We start from the raw sequence: 12,090 nt of genomic DNA on the forward strand, positions 1-12,090 counted from the left end.
CTCTAAAGCCCTGCCTACCTACAATACACAAAACCCTGTCTGGGACGGTGCTGGCACCGCCCCTGGCAGGAAACCCTTTGTCCTTATCTCCTGCTCTGGGAGGACTCCCAGCAGCAGGAGGGCAGACTTGTGTCTCGGTGGCAGCATCCATTTTGTGGAGCTGAGGCTCTGTTTGACTTTAACCGGGGTTAGGGGTTACATACATGTCGTGTCCCTCTAGAAGGGTGGAATGCTAACCCCGTCGCCAGAATTGGCGAGGGGTTAGTATTCCAATTCGTATGACACCTTACTCGACATGTTTTGATAAAGCGATACCAGAGTTGGCATATAACCGCGAGGATTATAATGCACTTAAGAGTATATGGTATGCGATATCATGGAAACGGCTAAGGGATGGATCCCGAAAGCCGCAGACAGGCTCAGCTCATGCCAGAGCACCATCTCACACGATTCCAAGCACTCTGCCTTCAGGATTGTTAAGGCCTGCCATAGGAGTGACTGATAGGAGATCTGTGTGTCCATTTTAGGGTTAGATATAGGTATACTATATCTAAAGCAAAGGGTGATTACACCACCTTGCCCCAGCTGTCAAGCAGCCAGTTGTGTCAGATTTGGATGGCCAGCCAGGGGTGGCATAATACATGCTGCAGCCCCTGGTAGGCCCTGGGTACACCTATGCCCTGGGTACCTAAGGTACACTGTACAGGGACTGATAAGGTGATTCAGTATCCAATTTAGATATGTACCTAAGGTACATGGAATCCATTTTACAGAGAGAGCAGTAGGCCTGGGGCCCTGAATAGCAGGGTCCCAGGTCAATTAAGTCAGAAAACCAGCAAAACACCAGGCAAAAAGTTGGGGGCAACCATAGTCAGGGATCTACCTTCCTACAGTTTCTTTCAGCAGTGGGGAGAGCCTTGGTTAGATCTATTCGCCACAGACGAGAACGCGCAATGTCTTCAGTTCTGCGCGTTGCAATTTCCAAGGCGGCACTCGCTCGGAGACTCTTTCATCGCGAGTGGAGTTGCGGTCTGTTGTACGCCTTTCCGCCTATACCACTTCTGCCCAGAGTGCTGAAGATCAGGCGCGACTGAGCCCAAGTCATCCTTGTGGCTCCGGACTGGGCACGAAGATACTGGTATCCTGAGCTACTCAGCATGTCAGTCGATCCCCCGATTCGTCTGCCTCTTCAGGAGGACCTTCTGTCGCAGCAGCAGGGGACAGTCCTCCACCCGAACCTGTCCAGTCTCCACTTACATGCGTGGAGATTGAGCGGCAGCAGTTGAGTCCACTTGACTTGCCTCCTGAAGTCTGTGATGCGATTCTGGCAGCCAGGTGTCCCTACACAAAATCGGTATACGCCTGCAGGTGGAACAAATGTGTGGCATGGTGCACAGCAAAGGCTGTGGATCCCCTTTCTTCCGCTCTTTCAGAGGTTCTCCTTTTTCTTTTTTCTCTTGAAGAGAAAGAACTGGTATCCTGAGCACTCTAAAGGGCTACCTCTCTGCCATTTCCGCCTTCTTAAGGCTCCCTGATCAGTCCTCTTTGTTCAAATCCCCGGTTGTAAATAGGTTTTTGAAGGGCATCACTCATGTTTCCTCCTGTTCTTTTCGTGATGCCTCAGTGGGACTTGAACCTTGTTCTGACTTATCTGATGTGCGCTCCCTTCGAGCCACTTCATAAATGTCCTCTTCGTCTCCTTACTCTTAAGACTGCATTCCTGGTTGCCATCACCTCTGCCAGGAGAGTGAGTGAGCTCCAGGCTCTTTCTTCTCAACCTCCCTTCCTTTCTGTCCATCCGGACAAAGTTGTGTTGCGGACGCGACCCACTTTCCTGCCCAAGGTAGTCACAGCCTTCCTCATCTGCCAGTCCATCACCTTGCCCACCTTCTTTTTGCCTCCGCATCCCTCGAAAGAGGAAGAGAGGCTCCACCATCTGGACCCAAAACGTGCGCTCTCATATGATCTGGATTGCACACGCCAGTTCCGGGTGGATGATCAACTCTTTGTTGGTTGCGTGGGCGTTAAGAAGGGACGGGCGGTGCACAAGCGGACCATTTCTCGATGGGTCGTCTTGTGCATCAAGGCTTGTTACTCTCTGGCTAAAAAGGAGCCTCCTGTGGGGTTACGTACCCATTCCACTCGGGCCACGGCAGCTACTACTGCCCTGGGTCGGGGAGTCCCCTTGCAGGATATCTGTCAGGCAGCTACGTGGGCCTCGCTGCACACGTTCGCAAGACACTACTGCCTGGACAGCCAAGTCCGGAGAGATGGCTTTTTCGGACGTTCCGTTCTCCAGGACTTTCTGGTGTGATCATTGGTTCGCATACCCACCACCGGGGTTGGTATTACTGAGGTATCTATTCTAAGGTAAGGAATCTAATACTAACCTGTTTCTTTCAGATGCACTAGTTACTTACTTTTGGTAACGATATATCTGTAAGAAACAGTAGTTAGTATTAGATTCCTTACCGCCCCACCCATCCTCCCCGTTCTGCGAACTGATATCTAGGGTTAAGGTAATCCCCTTTCGGGGCCCTAGTTTTTATGGTACCAGTGTTGGTTTTTATCATGGCTCTGCGTTTCTGGCGCGGAAAAGCTGTGTATAAGAACTGACAGCGCGCGAGGGCAGCGTCTAAGTACTCCGGCGGCGTCATCCCGGTGCCGACGGACAAGGAGCCGCAGACGACGCCTACCGACGCGCAGGGGTACTGCAACGCAAAATTTTCCGGATCCAGTCAGGCGCCTGGGGATATTCGAAGGTAAGGAATCTAATACTAACTACTGTTTCTTACAGATATATTGTTACCGAAGGGAAGTAACTTGTGCTTCGCCGCCGGATGACATAGGGATCTATAACCAGGTCATAAAAAGAGCTACAGACACATATGGAGTACAGCTAGAAGAGGAGAAACCCCAATCTTGCTTCCTCTTGGAGACATTGTTGCCATCACAGAGAAGACACCAGTTCCTACCCATGCTCCCAAGTGTGCTGGACCAGGGGAAGGAAGCCTTCAAAGAACCCGCTATGTGTAAAGCAGTAACCCCAAGGACAGAGAAGAAATATGAACACTCTTCTAAAACCCTAGGTATATTAAGGGATCAGTACCAGCCAATTCAATTATCACAGCCACGGCTAGGAAGAGAGCAAATGTACCCACAAACACAGGTCCACCTCCAAAAAAGGAGAGCAGGAGAATGGACCTAATGGGGAGGAAGATGGATAGAAGTGCAGCGATCCAATGGTGCATCGCCAATTCCAATGCGCTAATCAAGTCACGCATACCAGCACTGGGAAGAAGTGGGCAAACGCCTAAAGAACCTACCAGAGCAATACCAGAGAAGGGCGAACCACCTGGTAGATGCAGCGGAGACATCAGGCAGATGATGCTGGGAATAACAGAGGAGGTATGCCTGGCTAAGGATTTTGGGCTTCAAGAATGAAGTTCAAAACAACATACTCAGCACACCCTACAACGAGGAACAGCTTTTCGGCGTTACAGTTGTTGAGAAACTGAATCAACTCAAAAGGACAACGAGACAGCTAGGTCCATGGGGCGCTGCAGTTCAGAGGAATGAGAAGCGGAACACCTTCAAGGAGACAAGGTAGGGGCAACCACCAACCCGTGGCACCACACCAAACCTTCCAACATGGTTATCAAGGGGGTTACCAGGGACAACAGCAGGGACAGCAGCAGCAATGCTGGCAGTACCAGCCTGAGGACAATTCTTTAGAGGGTGCGCACGAGGAAGGGGAAACTGACAGAGAGGGAGGTCAACAACCCACATCCAAGTGACTCCTCAGTAGAACCTATGCACACAGCCAACATCTCTAGGGGTGCTGCAAGATACAACACAAAGACCAGGCCTAAATCAAGACCAACAGATCGTCCATCACACAACATCAGTTGAAAGCAGGATAAAACACTTCCTCCAGGAGTGGAAGATCATCACATCCGGCAAATGGATACTAAACTTCATACAATACGGCTACTGTATAGACCTAGAAAAACCACCTCCAAGCAAAAGGCCAAGAGGCAGAGTACACTCAGCAAAGGAGCGTTCTCATCTGCTGCAGCAAGCACAAGTACTTCTAAAGAAAAGGGCCATAGAAATAGTAACTTACAAGGAACGGAACAAGAGGGTCTACTCCACCTACTTCCTCATACCAGAGGTGGACGGAACCTTACGGCCAATCCTGGATCTGAGGTTCTATAACAGGTTCATAAAAACTCAGATATTCAAGATGACATCACTCCAGGAGGTAATACCCCAGTTACAGGAAGGGGATTACATGGCAACTATCGACTTAAAGGACACTTACTTACACATCCCAAACACAAACGTCTGCTATGGTTTATGATCAACAAAACTCACACCAGTCACAGTGCTGGCATTCGGACTCAAATCCGCACCAAGTGTTTTCACAAAATGCCTGGCAGCAGTAGCAGCACACTTAAGGGAGACATGTATACCCATACCTCGACGACTCGCTGGTAAAAGCAACCTCATACAACAAGTGCAAGTGGCACATGGAAGAAGTCATACAAACACTAGCCCAACTAGGGTTTTTAATCCTTTGGGGAAAATCCTCAATAGAACCAGAACAAGTGAAGATATTTCTTAGGTGTGGAGATCAACTCCATACAGAGCAAGGTGATTCTAAGTGCAAAGCGAACCTTGGCAATATTGAAGGAGGCACGTCTTTACCACAAGGGGCAAGCTCTGACAATGTGGACAGTGAGCAAACTGATGGGAATGATGGCGTCCTGCATACATTTGGTCCCAAATATACGCCTACATATGAGGCCATTCCAAGAATGGATCCAACAACAATGGTCACAGGCAACCGGGAGTTTGGAAGATCTAGTGCTTGTCACACAAACAATACAGCACGAAATAGTGTGGTGGAACAAAAGGAACATAACACAAGGCAAAGCTTTCACACAACCAACTCCAACAGTGACTGTACGGACACAGGTTACTAATCCAAACGGACAATACAACCACCATGTTCTACATCAACCAGCAAGGAGGGACACAGTCAGTGACACTATCAGTGCTGGCGCAGAAAATATGGAGATGGGCAATTCCAAGACAAATAGACTTGCTAGCAATACACCTTCCAGGGAAGGATAATGTGGAAGCAGACACTCAGCAGACAGACGTCGGTATCCCATGAATGGGAAATCAATCAACAAGAAATCCACAAATGGGGAACTCCGCAAATAGACCTATTTGCTACACAGGGTACTAAATAAATGCAGATTCAGCAATATGACGCTAATACTGATAGCACCTCAGTGGGCCAGACAAACCTGGTTCTCACAGATCGTGGAGATGGCACAAGCGCCCGCACACAAGTTCCCCACAAATAAAGGACCTGTTAGCCGGAGAGCCTCAGCCCGGTAGCATGGCTCCTGAAGACCTAGAGTTTGCCCACCTCCAACTACCAGCAAGCACAATAGCGGTGCTTAGAGAGGCAAGGAAACCTTTCACAAGAAAGTGCTACATAGCAAAGTTGAAAAGATTCTCTGAATGGTGCATTAAGGAGAAACTACAAAGAAAAATTACCAAGGAATCAACAGTACTAAATACTTAACACATCTACTACAAAATAAACTAAGTTGCACATCTCTAAGGGTGCACTTTGCGGCCATAGTGGCTTCTACAAGGAGAAACAGGGAAAAGTTTTTTCACCTCCCAAGTAGTAAAGAGATTTCGAGAAGGAGCAAAGAGATTTGCACCTCCTAACCGAATGCCACCTCCACAATTGAACCTCAAAGTAGTGCTAACCCAATAGATGAAGGCACCATTTCAACCTATTCATAAAGCAACACTGCATATATACCCACACTAAAGACAGCCTTCTTAGTAGCTATCACATCGCTACGAAGAGTGAGCGAATTACAAGCGCTAACACTATAAGAGCCCTACCTACAAATATACAGTGACGGTATTGTTATGAGAACCGACCCACTGTTCATGCCAAAGGGGGTGTCACGGTTCCACATTAATCAGACAATTGAAATACCAAGTTTTTTCCAAAAACCATCCACAAGCGCAGAAAAGGTGTTCCACACACAGGACGCCAGGAGAGCAGTAATGCACTATATAGAAATGACAAAAGAGTGCAGGGAAACAAAGCAATTCTTTGTGTCTTGCCAGCATTTTTTTGGAACGACCAGTTACCAAAACATTCCTTAGAATTCTGCCACAAACAAGCTGGGCAACAATTACAAGGAGCAGCACATGCTCACTCAACAAGGAAGAAATGAGCAACAATTGTGTTTCAAGCAAACACACCTATTCAAGACATTTGCCAAGCAGCAACATGGTCTAAAATGCATACGTTCACTTAGCACTACTGCGTAGATATTCAAATGAACAAGGAAGCGCAAGTGGGACAGAAGGTCTTAAAATACATATTCAGTAACCAAAGCTCATCTTCCACCCAGCCACCACAAACCGCTACAAAGTCTATGCACGAAAGGGGGTGGTGATGGACAGAGCATCTGAATTAAGCAGAACACTCATACCCCGTCAAAAGATCAGGGCTTGATCCATCACCGTTTTTAGCTCACTGCACCATCCCAGTTCAGAACCTGGCTATATGCAAATTAGTCTGTCCCTGGCCCAGTGCATCATGGGAACAGGGCAGACCAAACTACCAAGCCAATTCTTTACTGGAAAGGAAACAAGCTTCCGGGGACCGGTTTCTGGCATTGCAGCCGTCTTCGGCCCGGCTTGCTTGAATCCTGATGGTGCAGTGAGCAAGGGACTCACATCTGAGCATACCCTGCCACTCCTATAGTGGCCAAAACGATTCATGAAAGGGGGTGGTGATGGACAGAGCATCTGAATTAAGCAGAACACTCATACCCCGTCAAAAGATCAGGGCTTGATCCATCACCGTTTTTTAGCTCACTGCACCATCCCAGTTCAGAACCTGGCTATATGCAAATTAGTCTGTCCCTGGCCCAGTGCATCATGGGAACAGGGCAGACCAAACTACCAAGCCAATTCTTTACTGGAAAGGAAACAAGCTTCCGGGGACCGGTTTCTGGCATTGCAGCCGTCTTCGGCCCGGCTTGCTTGAATCCTGATGGTGCCTCTACTGCCTGGAGCACGACCTCAAGTTGTGCTCCGACTGCCGGACCATGGCCCGAAGTCTTTGCAGGAGCAGTCCCGAAAGCTACTTGAGGCCTGGCAGTCGGCTCCGCGTCGATCGAGGTCCAGGTCGCGTAGGAGGTCGATGGATTTGGTCGTGGAGCCAACACCATTCTTCTTTTAAGTCTTCGCACTCGGGTCAGGAAAGTCTTAAGTGCAAGAAGAAGTCGAAGAAGCATAGTCGCTCTTCGACTTCTCCCCATCTTTCGGACGAGGGATGCGGTTGGTGCCCGTCCCGCAGCTCCTTGTGCAGAGCCCCTAGGGTCGGCTTTGGGTTCCCCCCCCCCCCCATTCCTGGGACCGGGAGCAACCCCTTCCCAGCTTAGTCAGTTTTATGAAGCGATGCACGCCATCTTTAGGCAGCCCAACTCTGCCGGTGCGCCTTCGGGCCCTGCGGACTCGGCCCGGGGCCTTCAGTGTCCGTGGCTTCAGCCTCTGCACCGCAGGGACCCTTTGGATCCAGGTCTGGATCCGAATCGACGCCTGTCGACCTTGTTATACCTCCCCTGGCGCCGATTCCACTGGCACATCTGCAACCAGTGTCTGCTGTGTCCCCAGCCAACTTCTACCACGGCCTTCACCTCGAGGTAGACACGAAGGGCACCGCCTGCTGGTACTTTTGTGTCCCTTTTCTACCTGGGCTCTTTGGGACCAGATCGACCTCCAGAGAAGGACTGTGAGGGGTCCGGGGACCCTTTAACCGACCAGTTGGTTGATGAACAGGACTGGAGAGATGAACTGGGGGAAGCCAGTGGTTTGGATACCTCACCAGACCTTGGCATGTCTCTTCCTACCGTAGCTACGGAGGAGGGAGCGTCATATGAAGTGGTGTTGCGTAGGGTGGCGAGGCTCTCAACCTGGAGCTTTCTACAGTGGCAGTCAGGACTAACCTCCTGACAGAGGTGCTTCAACTGCAAGCAAGCTCTTCGGAGCCCCTGCTGCCATTCAATTAAGGCCTCACTGACATCCTTTTGGGCACCTGGTCCAGGCCCAACACGGGGGCTCCCGTAGATAGGATGATTGCCCGACGCCACTGTCCAGCCCTGGGAGACTCCACTTTCCTCCCCCAATAGCCTACTTCTGAGAGCTTGGTGGTTCAAGCCTCTACTTCCAAGAGCGCATTCCCTAACGCACCACCACATAGGGATTCCAAGAAGCTGGATCATCTTGAAAAGAAGATTTTTTTCTTCTGCCAGCTTGGGACTGTGGTCAGTAAACACTGCATGCCTATTGGGCCGTTATTCCAACTTCCTCGGTGTCTGGAGGAAGCCCGGACAGTGCTCTCCCAGGCTGTTGCCACTGGGAGGGACACTCCAAATGTTACCATCCGTTGTGGGCTAGATACCGCCTACTCTAGGCAGGACGATTTCCACATGGGTACGCCTGTATGAGATAGACTGGCTTTTCTGGGGACGTCCAGAATAACCTCATGGACATGCCCTTTGATGGCATTAGACTTTTTTGGCGACAAAGTGGACCACGTTCTAGAGCGTTTGAAATACTCACTGGCTACGGCCAGTCCTTGGGCTTCTACAGCCGCCCTTCGTAGACTGCTTTTTGCCCCTTTAGTGGCTAGGGAAGGGTGCCCCACTATGTTCCACCCATGGCGACAGACTGGCGCAAGTTCCCCAACCTTCGGGTGGCCGGGGACATGGGAACCACCGCCCAGGTTACGGGTGCCAGTAGGCAGGCCAATCCACCAACCCCCCTCTGCAGCAGCCTCCAAACCTTCGTAGTCCAACATTTCAGGCCCATCAAATGCCAGTGGGCTGCAGGATCCGCCATCACCTCCCCCACTAGCGCACCGTCACGTCGGACAGGTGGGTTTTGCAGATTGTCCGTAGGGGCTACTCCCGCCCCTTCGAGACTGTCCCTCCAGCCATGCCACCTCGGTACCATCGCATGTCGGAGGATCACCTGGGCCTTCTCCAGCAGGAAGTTTGGGCTCTTTTGGCCAAGGGAGCCATTGAGCACGTTCCTGCCCCAGAAGTAGTTTGTGGTTGCTATTCCCAGTACTTACTGTTCCCCAAGAAGGACAAGAGCCTTCGTCCTATCTTGGACCTCAGGAGCGCCAATCACTTCCTCCAGAAGGAGAAGTTCAAAATGTTTTCGTTAGCTCAGGGTCTTGTCTGCCCTCGACCCTGGAGACTGGATGGTAGTGTTGGACTTGCAGGACGCTTATTTTCACATCCCGGTCCTGCTGGCCCACCGGCGCTACTTGCTGTTCGTGGTAGGCCACGAGCATTGTCAGTTTACCGTGCTCCCCCTTCGGCCTTACCTGTGCCCCTCAGGTGTTCACGAAAGTGATGGCGGTGGTCACAGCTCACCTGCACACAACGGGGGTTCCAGTCTTCCCCTATCTCGACGACTGGCTGTTGAAGGCCGGCTCGCCCCAGGGTGTCTCCCACGTCAAGACTACGGCCGACCTGCATACGCAGGGGTTCTCCATCAATGTGCCCAAGTCACACCTGATCCCCTCTCAGAAGCTTCTCTTCATAGGAGGGGTTCTGGACAAGACAGTGTTTCAGGTTTATCCTCCTGAACGAGTCTGGGATATTCGGGCAATGATTCCGATCTTTCAGCCTCTATCCTGGTTTTCGGGCAGGATGACCCTGAGGCTGCTGGGCCACATAGCCTCATCCTGCTTGTCAATCGTGCCAGGTGGCATATGCGGGCTCTGTAGTGGGACCTGAAGTTCCAGTGGGTGAAGCATCAGGGAAATCCGTCCGATTGCGTCCAAATCTCGGAGGGCACTGTACGACAAATTGCAGTGGTGGCTCATGAACCAGAATTGGGTCCATGGCAGATCCAGCTCCCTTCCCTAACCAGAACACACAGTGGTCACAGACGCATCCGTTATCCATGGAAGAGGTGGAGATCAGAGGCCCCTGGTCTCCGGCGGACTCCCGGCTCCACATCAACCTTCTGGAGCTGCTGGCGAACCGGCTTGCACTGAAAGCATTCCTTCCCTCTGTCCGGGGAAGAGTAGTGCAGGTGTTCACGCACAACACCACTGCCATGTGGTACTGAAACAAACAAAACTGGGTGGGTTTGTGGACCCAATGTCAAAAGGCCCTCCGCCTCTGGACGTGGCTGGAACAGCAGGGCATATCCCTGCTGCATCAACACCTGGCAGGTTCCCTGAACGCCAGGGCGGACGAACTCAGCCGCAGGTGCATGATGGGTCATGAATGGTGTCTTCACTCGAGGGTGGTGCAAGGTCTCTTTCAACAGTGGGGAGAGCCTTGGTTAGATCTATTCGCCACGGAAGAGAACGCGCAAAGTCAGCAATTCTGCACGTTGAAATTTCCAAGGCGGCACTCGCTAGGCGATGCTTTTCGTTTTGAGTGGAGTTGCAGTCTGATGTACAACTTTCCGCCTTTACCACCTCTGCCCAGAGTGCTGAAGATCATTAAGCGTGACTGGGCCCAAGTCATTCTTGTCGCTCCGGGCTGGGTACGAAGAGTCTGGTATCCCGAGCTGCTCAGCATGGCCATTGATCCTCCGATCTGACTGCCTCTTCGGGAGGATCTTCTGTCGCAGCATCAGGGGGGCGGTCCTCCACACGATCCTGTCCTGCCTCCACCTTCATGCGTGGAGAGCGGCGGCAGTTGACATCATTTGACCTGCCTCCCGAAGTTTGTGACGTAAACTTGGCAGACAGGCGTCCCTCCACTAAGACTGTATACGCCTGCAGATGGAACTAATTTGTGGCATGCCCCTCTTTCTGATCTCTTGTTCCTCCTTTCTTTAGCCCAGTATGGCTCTGCTCTGGGCACTATCAAGGGCTATCTTTTGGAAATGTTTGCCTTTCTTCGGCTCCCAGATCAGCCTTCTCTCCATGTCCCAAGTTGTTTATCGCTTCTTAAAATGCATAAGTCCTCTCTTTCCACCCATTCCTTTTGTTATGCCTCAGTGGGACTTGAATCTGGTCTTGACCTATTTGATTTGCGATCCCTTTGAGGCACTTCAGAACTGTCCTTTAAGGCTTTTAACCTTTAAAACTGCGTTCCTGGTGGCCATCAAATCTGCTAGAAGAGTGCGCTCCAGGCTCTTTCATCCAAACTCATTTTCTTGCATTACATCCGTACAAGGTTGTCATTAGGACTTGTCCATCCTTTCTTCCCAAGGTGGTTACTTCCTTTCACATCGGGCAAACCTTTTTTCCGCCTCTGCCTCTGCATCCTTCTAAAGAAGAAGAGAGGTTCCACTGTCTGAACCCAAAACGTGCGCTTTATATCTGGATCGCAAATAACCGTTCTGGGTGGATGACAACCTTTTTGTTCGCTACGTAGGCGCAAAGAAAAGTCGGGCCATACACATGCGGACCATTTCTAGATGGGTCGTTTTGTGTATTAAAGCGTGCTATTCTCTGGCTAAAAAGGAACCTCCAGTGGGGCTCTGCACCCATTCCACCAGGGCGATGGCAGCTACTACTGCTTTGGGACGAATATTTCCTCTTCATGACATCTGTCAAGCAGCTTACGTGGGCATCACGGCACACATTTACGAAACACTACTGCCTGGACAGTCAAGTCCTGAGAGACCGCTTCTTTGGCCGTTCTGTTCTCCAGGACTTCCTGGTATGAACTTGGTTTGCAGACCCACCTCCTGGATTGTTATTGCTGGGGTATCTATTCTAAGGTAAGAAATATATAACTGTTTCTTTCAGATGAACAAGTTACTTTCCTTTGGTAACGATGTATCTGTAAGAAACCTAGGTTAGTCATAGATTCCTTACTGCCTCACCCATCCGCCCCCTTCTGCGAACTGATTTTTAGAGTTAAGGACATCCTTTCAGGGCCCTAGTTTTGTGCACCAGTGGTCAGTGTCTTGCATGGCTCTGCGTTCTGGCGCGGAAAATCGTGTACAGAACAGACATCAGCCCGCGAGGGCGGCATCTAAGTAGCTACCATGACG

The 12,090-nt window shown here is 50.7% G+C and overlaps 1 protein-coding gene across 4 annotated transcripts in view; it reads left to right on the forward strand.

Annotated features, from left to right (window-relative positions):
• Positions 1 to 12,090, forward strand: part of HDLBP (high density lipoprotein binding protein) — a 1,657,332-nt gene that overhangs the window by 1,227,391 nt on the left and 417,851 nt on the right. The gene's annotated exons all lie outside the window — the stretch shown is intronic.

This window comes from Lissotriton helveticus, chromosome 11 (genome assembly GCF_964261635.1).
Source record: "Lissotriton helveticus chromosome 11, aLisHel1.1, whole genome shotgun sequence".
NCBI lineage: Eukaryota > Metazoa > Chordata > Amphibia > Caudata > Salamandridae > Lissotriton > Lissotriton helveticus.